This window comes from Triticum urartu, chromosome 1 (genome assembly GCF_003073215.2).
Source record: "Triticum urartu cultivar G1812 chromosome 1, Tu2.1, whole genome shotgun sequence".
NCBI lineage: Eukaryota > Viridiplantae > Streptophyta > Magnoliopsida > Poales > Poaceae > Triticum > Triticum urartu.
Window position 1 is genome coordinate 17,072,854 of NC_053022.1, and position 8,930 is coordinate 17,081,783.

Consider the following 8,930-nt stretch of genomic DNA (forward strand, 5'->3'; position numbering starts at 1 on the left):
GAACTACATATTTCCGCTACCAACAAAATGGTATTCATGTAATGTTCCTGCATTAGGCGCATCTACGGCAAACCGAACAGAACCTGACATTTTCGACATCTTGTCGACCCAAACAAACAAAAAATGAACCAAATCCGTGCAATGCATTCCAAAGAACACAAGCGGTGCATCTTCTAGTACAGTAGTGCTTTGTGATTGACGATGATGCTGGCCACCAAGCGTTGCATTTCTTTCCACGCCCCCCCCCCCCCCCCAAAACCCCCCTCTCCTTCTTCTTTACCTTGTCCCACATCCAACGCATCGTCCACTGATGAACAAACACATGAGCCAAAAGCATTACGTACTATTCCGATGGATTCGTATCTATCTTGACTGCTGTTGTTGCTCTTCCTCTGCTCCTCCGTCTCCCCTTCCCCTCATTCTCATCTCCTCATCTCGTCCATTGTGTCGCGTCGCCTGGTATACATCCGCATGCATCCAACCTCCAGTGAGTGCTCCGCCCCTGCCGGGAGACCTTGTTTACCGCGGAGGTATGTTTCCTGTCGATTTGTTCCCTGCTAAGGTAGCAATGCTTGGATCTAAAAACTGATCAATTCTCCTGCTTCAGAGTCTCATCCATTTGTGCTGGTTGAATCTTGAATCCAGGGTAGCAAGAATCATGAAGTTCCCTGTCAATCAGAGCAGGATGCATCGAATCCACTGATCGACCTGGTAACTTCGTCTCACCTTTCTTGCTGTTCTGCTCTACTCACATCCACACCTTCTTGTTAATCTGCACCTTCTTGTTAATCTGCTGCTTTGCTAGATTATAAATTCGTCTTCTTCCAACCCGGGAGCAGTGAGCCAGTGACGCATCTGGCCTCTGGTGTGCCGCTGCCGCCGCTTCCGCTTCCTTGTCACCTCCGACGAGGGCGCCCCCGCTGTGTTCTGCTCTGCCGTGAAGCACCAAAGGTGAGCTTGGTCCAAATCTAGCTAAAGTTTTGGCTTGGCAACTCGGTTCTAGAGCTTGGATTGCATTACAGCTCCCCACATTCATCGATTTGCAGGTTTCCAGCTGATCGGTCATGGAGGTCGTCACAGGTGCCATGGGCAGCCTACTCCCCAAGCTAGGCCAGCTGCTCATGGATGAGTACAACTTGCACAAGCGCGTCAAAAAAGATGTCGAGTTCCTCTGGAAGGAGCTTGAGAGCATGCACGCTGCCCTCATCAAGGTTGGCGAGGTGCCGCGGGACCAGCTCGACAGGCAAGTCAAGCTTTTTTTTTTCCAAAAAAGGGTTTCCCCCCGCTTTATATTCCAAAGCAACCAACACCGATACAGGAACGCTGGGGCGAACAGCACAACAAGCCCAAAAGAAACAGAAAAATAAATGAAGAGAAAAGAATGCCAACAACGACGGATCAACGAAAAAGATGAGGACCCGCAACCGCCGCGCCCACCGGATAACCACCACGCTCCTAGCACTTCAGACCGCCGCATACCAAACAACACCTTCAAGAAGGATCGCGACGATGACGACGCTGTTGCCCGGACATGTCCTAGGGTTTCCCTCGGTACGCGAGGGGTGAGGTGGAAGGGGTAAGCCCGACGCCCTTCAGGAAGGCACGGCGGCGCCCACGAGCGTCACCGCGTCGGTGCCGGCCCTGCCGACAAGGATTTCTCCCGACCACCAACCAACCACGACCCCAGACGATCCATCACGCGCCACCACACACACCGCCCACCAACTTGCGCCACCACGGTCGAGCAGTCTGCATCGCCGTCTCACCATGGCAAACGAAACGGGACCGACGGAAACAAGACGACGCAACCGGGAACCAGGAGCGGCAACATCAACAGCCTCGCGGGAGGGGACATCCTCCACCGCCCCCGGCAGGATCCGGCCGGAAGCAGCACAGGGGCAAACCGGGCCACCCCCGGCCCAGCCGAGCCCGAAACGGGCTCGCGAAGCCCCCGTCGCCGCGCTGCAGAACGCGAGCCACCGTCGCTACCACCCCCCGTACGAGTCACGCCCCCGACCCGCCGGAGACGCCCCAAGCAGACCAGGCCAGGCCCGCGCAGACCCAGTTCGAGCCCAAAAGGGCCCAGATCTGGGCCGGGAAGGCCCGCCGCTAGCCACCGCGTCGCCCCGCCGCCAAGCGGCCGCGCCATCGCCCGCACGCCACCCAGCACGGCGCTGCCCAGGGAGCCACGCCGCCACCGGATCCATTGTCGCCGAGGAGCACCCCCGACGGCCGCTGTCCGCCCGAGCCGAGGCGCCATGCGAGGGGGAAAGGCCGGGGCCGCCGCCGCCGGCACCACGCGGGAAAGGCCCGGTGGCCCAGGCCGACGGCGGCGGAAGGGGAGGAGGGGGAGGGGGGGCTGGGAGGGGCGACGAGAGCCCCCGGTCGCCCCGCTCGAGGAGGCGACGCGGGGGGAGGAGAGCAGCTCATGTCCAGGCAAGTCAAGCTTTGGGCCGACGAGGTCAGAGAGCTCTCCTATAACATGGAGGATGTCGTCGACAAGTTCCTCGTACGTGTCGAAGGTATACAGCAGCCTCACGACAACACCAGCAGATTCAAGGAGCTCAAGAACAAGATGATCTACTTGTTCAAGAAGGGCAAGAATCACCATCGAATAGCTGGCGCCATCAAGGAAATCAAGGAGCAACTCCAGGAGGTGGCTGCTAGGCGTGGCAGGAACAAGCTCGATGTTTGAAATATGCCCTAGAGGCAATAATAAATTAGTTATTATTATATTTCCTTGTTCATGATAATCGTTTATTATCCATGTTAGAATTGTATTGATAAGAAACTCAAATACATGTGTAGATACATAGACAACACCATGTCCCTAGTAAGCCTCTAGTTGACTAGCTCGTTGATCAATAGATGGTCACGGTTTCCTGACCATGGACATTGGATGTCATTGATAACGGGATCACATCATTAGGAGAATGATGTGATGGACAAGACCCAATCCTAAGCATAGCACAAGATCGTGTAGTTCGTATGCTAAAGCTTTTCTAATGTCAAGTATCATTTCCTTAGACCATGAGATTGTGCAACTCCCGGATACCGTAGGAATGCTTTGGGTGTGCCAAACGTCACAACGTAACTGGGTGGCTATAAAGGTACACTACAGGTATCTCCGAAAGTGTCTGTTGGGTTGGCACGAATCGAGACTGGGATTTGTCACTCCGTGTAAACGGAGAGGTATCTCTGGGCCCACTCGGTAGGACATCATCATAATGTGCACAATGTGATCAAGGAGTTGATCACGGGATGATGTGTTACGGAACGAGTAAAGAGACTTGCCGGTAACGAGATTGAACAAGGTATCGGGATACCGACGATCGAATCTCGGGCAAGTGTCGTACCGATAGACAAAGGGAATTGTATACGGGATTGATTAAGTCCTTGACATCGTGGTTCATCCGATGAGATCATCGTGGAACATGTGGGAGCCAACATGGGTATCCAGATCCCGCTGTTGGTTATTGACCGGAGAACGTCTCGGTCATGTCTGCATGTCTCCCGAACCCGTAGGGTCTACACACTTAAGGTTCGGTGACGCTAGGGTTATAGAGATATTAGTATGCGGTAACCCGAAAGTTGTTCGGAGTCCCGGATGAGATCCCGGATGTCACGAGGAGTTCCTTAATGGTCCGGAGGTAAAGAATTATATATAGGAAGTGCTATTTCGGCCATCGGGACAAGTTTCGGGGTCATCGGTATTGTACCGGGACCACCGGAAGGGTCCCGGGGGTCCACCGGGTGGGGCCACCTGCCCCGGGGGGCCACATGGGCTGTAGGGGGTGCGCCTTGGCCTATATGGGCCAAGGGCACCAGCCCCAAGAGGCCCATGCGCCAAGAGAGAGGGAAAGGGTAGAGTCCTAAAGGGGGAAGGCACCTCCGAGGTGCCTTGGGGAGGATGGACTCCTCCCCCCCTTGGCCGCACCCTTCCTTGGAGGAAGGGGCAAGGGTGCGCCCTCCCCCTCTCCCTTGGACCTATATATAGTGGGGGGAAGGGAGGGCAACCATACCTAAGCCCTGGCGCCTCCCTCCCCCTCCCATGACACGTCTCCCTCCTCCCACAGCGCTTGGCGAAGCCCTGTTGGAATCCCGCTACTTCCACCACCACGCCGTCGTGCTGTTGGATCTCCATCAACCTCTCCTCCCCCTTGCTGGATCAAGAAGGAGGAGACGTCGCTGCTCCGTACGTGTGTTGAACGCGGAGGTGCCGTCCATTCGGCGCTAGGATCATCGGTGATTTGGATCACGACGAGTACGACTCCATCAACCCCGTTCTCTTGAACGCTTCCGCGCGCGATCTACAAGGGTATGTAGATCCACTCCTCCCTCGTTGCTAGATGACTCCATAGATAGATCTTGGTGACACGTAGGAAAATTTTGAATTTATGCTATGTTCCCCAACACTCGATGGTATTGCTTTTAATCCCACAGAAGCAATTGCTATCGATCCTCGTCTTCGGGCTTTGTACACAGAAGCGATAGAGCTGGTGGGCATTTATGGGAAGAGGGATCAAGACCTCTTGAGTTTGCTCTCCATTGAGGGCGACGATGCATCTAACAAGAAACTGAAGAAGATCTCCATTGTTGGATTTGGAGGGTTGGGAAAGACCACTCTTGATAGAGCAGTATACGAGAAGATTAAAGGTGATTTTGATTGTTAGGAATTTGTCCCCGTCGGTCAAAACCCTGATGTCAGGAAGGTTTTTAGGGATATCCTTATTGATCTCGGAAAATCCCACTCAGATGTTGTTATGTTGGATGAAAGGCAGCTTATCAACAAGCTTCATGAATTTCTTGAGAACAAGAGGTATGCATCACTTGCAGCAAAAATGATACTACTATGATATGTCCGCTTCCTATGCTAGTTGTCTAACTAATAATGTACAAATACATTGTAACCATCACATAGAAGGCCGGTTCAGAATAATTTTTCATTAAGGTCAGTAAACCGCAAAGTTATAGGTACTAAGTTTCAAGACTGTATGAGTATATATGTTTGATCCCCCCTCCTTTATCTGAAGAAAGTAAAATACTTCTCATTGCAGTAATTACAGTGGCTTAAATTTATTGCAATTGGTCTAAGAAATTCATCTCGGCGTTGTACATTTCATCAAAGTTATAAATAATGAGCATAATAACACTTGTACCAAATAATACACCAAAATGTAAAGGAAAGAACACACTTAGTTCTTTCTTTATCCCTACCCACCCCATTAAAACAAAGATCTAAACGGTGCATCATGCACCAAAGGCTACCCTTTTGCTCTTAATACACCAAGAAGTTAAATTTGCTCTTTGATATCACATTCTATTCCCCCTTTTCGCCTTGTTTAGAAACCTACTATCAGTAGAATATACTCGAAAGGATAATGTCATGTAAAATTTGAGTCTCCGGGAAGTTCATCAACGGCCATACAGTATATTAGTGGGCAAATCAGTGCTCCGATCATTCCAATAAATCTACCTAACCATTGTAATAATTGAAATGTTGTACTCGCTCCGATCCAAAATAAGTGTCGTGGTTTTAGTTCACACAATATTTTGGATCAGACGGTGTAACAAATTAATTGTACTTCTATCTATGTCATTGATTCAGCAATTTGCTCTTTGTGTTTTACTCCCTTGAATCTTAAATTTGTATTCATTTTATTCATTATCTGATTGGCAGTTCATAATGCACAATTATTGAAATCAGATTGTCAAGATTGAGACGCCTGAATCTGATTAGTTTGTTTTTGAATATGTGCACTTATAGATGTATAGTTCCACCCATATATTCATATGACCTTACACTTATACTCTGAACTAATGTAGGTATCTCATCATAATTGATGATATATGGGATGAAAAATTGTGGGAAGGCATCAACTTGGCTTTCTCTAACAGGAATAATCTAGGCAGTCGGCTAGTCACCAAGCCCGAATTGTTAGTCTCTCCAATTCATGTTGCTCGTCGGCTAATGATTCAGTTTATCAAATGAAACCTCTTTCTACTGATGATTCCAGAAGGCTTCTCCATAAGAGAATATTTCCTGACAAGAGTGGTTGTCCAAATGAATTTGAACAAGTGTCTAAAGATATATTGAAAAAATGTGGTGGGGTACCACTAGCCATCATTACTATTGCTAGTGCTTTGGCTAGTGGCCATCACGTGAAACCAAAGCATGAGTGGGATATTCTACTCCAGTCCCTTGGCTCTGGACTAACAGAAGATAACAATTTAGAGGAGATGCGGAGTATACTATCTTTCAGCTATTATAATCTACCCTCTCATCTAAAAACTTGTCTATTGTACCTATGTATATATCCAGAAGATAGTGAGATTTATAGAGATAGACTGATATGGAAGTGGGTGGCCGAAGGATTTGTCCACCATGGAAATCAAGGGACAAGCCTGTTTTTGCTCGGATTAAGTTACTTCAACCAGCTCATTAATAGAAGTATGATCCAGCCAATATATGATGATCTAGGACAGGTACATGCTTGCCGTGTACATGATATGGTTCTTGATCTTATCTGCAACTTGTCACATGAAGCAAAGTTTGTTAATGTATTGGATGGTACTAGGGATAGTATGTCTTTACATGGCAATGTTCGTCGTTTGTCCTTTCAAGATAGAAATAAAGATCATCAAGGCACACCTCTTAGAAGTATCACGGATATATCACGAGTGAGGTCCATTACTATCTTTACATCTGCTATTAATATCTTACCAGCCCTATCAAGGTTTGAAGTTTTGCGTGTACTTGATTTGTCTCACTATTATCTGGGGAAAAGTAGCACCCTACAACTTAACCTCAAGGGTGTTGGACACTTAGTTCACCTGAGGTACCTTGGTCTAGCAGGTACTGGAATTAGGGAACTCTCGGCTGAGATAGGAAACCTGTAGTTTTTGGAGGTGTTGGATCTTAGAGGCAATTTTGAGCTACAGGAATTGCCTTCCACTGTTCGGAAGTTGAGAAGATTAATCTACCTAAATATTTTTCCTAGTATGGTGGTTGCAACTCCAGGTCTGTTGCAGAGTCTGACATCCATAGAAGTGTTGCGGGGGATCTTGGTCTCTAAACATTATTGCACAAGAGCTTGGCAACCTGGCAAGGCTGAGGGAGCTTCAGATTTACTTCAAGGATGGTAGTTTGGATTTGTATGAAGGTTTCGTGAAGTCTCTAGGGAACCTACATCACATTGAAAGTCTAAGTATTAATTGCAATTCTGAAGAAAATTCTCTTGAATTGATGGATCTCTTGGGCGAACGCTGGGTGCCTCCTATACATCTCTGCGATTTTGACTCACGCATGCCTAGCCAACTGTCTACACTGCGAGGTTGGATAAAGAGTGACCCCTCACATCTCTCAAACCTCTCTGAGTTAGTCCTCGAATCAGTGAAGGAAGTACAACAAGTGGACATGGATATCATTGGGGGTTTGTTGTCCCTTCGCCGTCTCTCCATAAGGAGCACCCACCAAACACAGCGGCTGCTAGTCATCCGTGCAGATGGGTTCCGCTGTATGGTAAAATTTCACTTGAATTGTCGATCAGCAGCGCAAATCATGTTTGAACCAGGGGCTTTGCCGAGGGTGGAAGATGTTGGGTTCACTCTTGGCGTGCGGGTGGCGAAAGAGGATGGTAATTGTGGTTTCGACTTGGGCCTGCAGGGGAACCTGTTCTCCCTTCGGCAGAATGTCCGGGTTTGGATGTATTGCGGTGGAGCAAGGGTTGGGGAGGCCAAGGAAGCGGAGGCTGTGGTGAGGCACGCCCTCGACGCCCATCCCAACCATCCCCGGATTCATATTGTGATGAAGCCGCGTATAGCAAAAGGTACTCATGCCGCACCTAACTATTCACTTGTACACATACATATCTGTTTTTTGCTAAATGACGTACTGGCCTTATTAATTTTTGCATTCGTTTTTATCTCTGAATCTACCAAGATGCTCATGATGACGATTTGTGTGAGGACGAGGAGGAGAACTGATTTCTAACGCAGAGGGATTCACATTTCATCAGGTGTCCTCTTGGTATGTACTTGTCACAATTTCCACTAACTTTCTTTCTCCATCTCTAGAGTTCAGCTGCTTGTTGTATTGATCAAATGCTCTTCACCATTGGCTATGGAAATTCTAAAGGTTTCAAGGTGTTCTACAAAAGTTGCTTAGGCATAAGTATCTGAAAAAGGTGAAGTTGGTAGTGTAGTCTGAAAGTTGCTCATTCTCATTTTTTGGCGAGTGCTGATCAAAGCTACGGATAACCATATTTTTATGCAATCTTGTAGAAGGATAGTTGGTAGTGGGTGTTAAACGTGATATATTCTGCACCTATGTCCTTGCGTCGAGGAGAGGAGACCCTTGCTAACCGTATGAGGAGTAGTTAGACAAGATACTCATGTAATCTTTATCTTCTTTTATCTCTTGTATTTCTTCTCCTCCAAGATGTATCTCCACAACAACTTGTACGCATATTCAGGCTTGCAACCCATCTATATAACATGGAACACGTCGGCCAGGATAGGCAAGATGTTTACCGCAAGTCGGACATGGTATATAGAGCCTTCTTCTTCCATCAGAAACCCTAGCTAGTCCATCTCCATCAAGTGCACGCAGCCATGTCTTCCTCCTCCGCCTCCTTCCAGTCGACGCTCGGCGGTGAAGCCCTGGAGAAGCTCATCCGCACCAACTACGTCCTGTGGCAGACACAGATCACGCCGTAGCTGCGGGGTGCCAGCGTCTTCCACTACGTCGACGGCACGGCAACCGAGCCGGCCAAAGTCCTTACCACCAAGGACGCCGCCGGCAAGGAGACCACTGGGCCGAATCCCCTTCATCCGCTTTGGGTGAGGGAGGATCAGCAGGTCCTTGGATATCTGCTCCAACACCTCTCCAAGGAGGTGCTCGTCACGGTGAACACGATCACCACGGCGCG

The 8,930-nt window shown here is 48.8% G+C and overlaps 1 pseudogene; it reads left to right on the top strand.

Annotated features, from left to right (window-relative positions):
* The first annotated feature begins 281 nt into the window (after positions 1-281).
* LOC125543129 lies at positions 282-8,727 on the top strand (annotated as a pseudogene).
* The last annotated feature ends 203 nt before the right edge of the window (positions 8,728-8,930 follow it).